This window comes from Chrysochloris asiatica, unplaced genomic scaffold, assembly GCF_000296735.1.
Source record: "Chrysochloris asiatica unplaced genomic scaffold, ChrAsi1.0 scaffold00245, whole genome shotgun sequence".
NCBI lineage: Eukaryota > Metazoa > Chordata > Mammalia > Afrosoricida > Chrysochloridae > Chrysochloris > Chrysochloris asiatica.
Genome location: NW_006408763.1, coordinates 608,590 through 609,088, shown reverse-complemented (window position 1 = coordinate 609,088; position 499 = coordinate 608,590).

Genomic DNA, 499 nt, shown 5'->3' with positions numbered 1-499 from the left:
TATATCTTTTGGGAGCTGGTCTATAAAATATGTTTCAGTTGTTTTGTTTTTAAACATGCAGGCTTGGATACCCTGCCTACTGTTCTGCACCTTCCTCGGCTATCCAGTCATTAGCAGGTCCTCCCATATGGGTGCATTGCAGGGCTGCTACTCTAGTACTCCATGTACTCCACAGGGCGCCTTTTACCAGAGTGGATGCCTGGGGAAATGTAGGCCAGGCCAGCAGCCCTGGTACATGCCTCATGTCTGCTGTTGTCTTTATATAGTTTCATCCATTGTAGGGTGAACTGTAGCTTATCTTAACTAGGATGCATTTCAAAGTTGATTTTAGTCAATTTTTTTTTTTTTTTTAAGGAAAGACCATCAAAATAAGATTCTTAAACATTCAGGGTTTTTAAAGTGATTTATTTATTTTTTTTTAATTTAAGATTTTTATTGTGGATTGAGTGAAAGTTTACAGGGCACATCATCAGTTTCACATTCAACACTTCATATAACT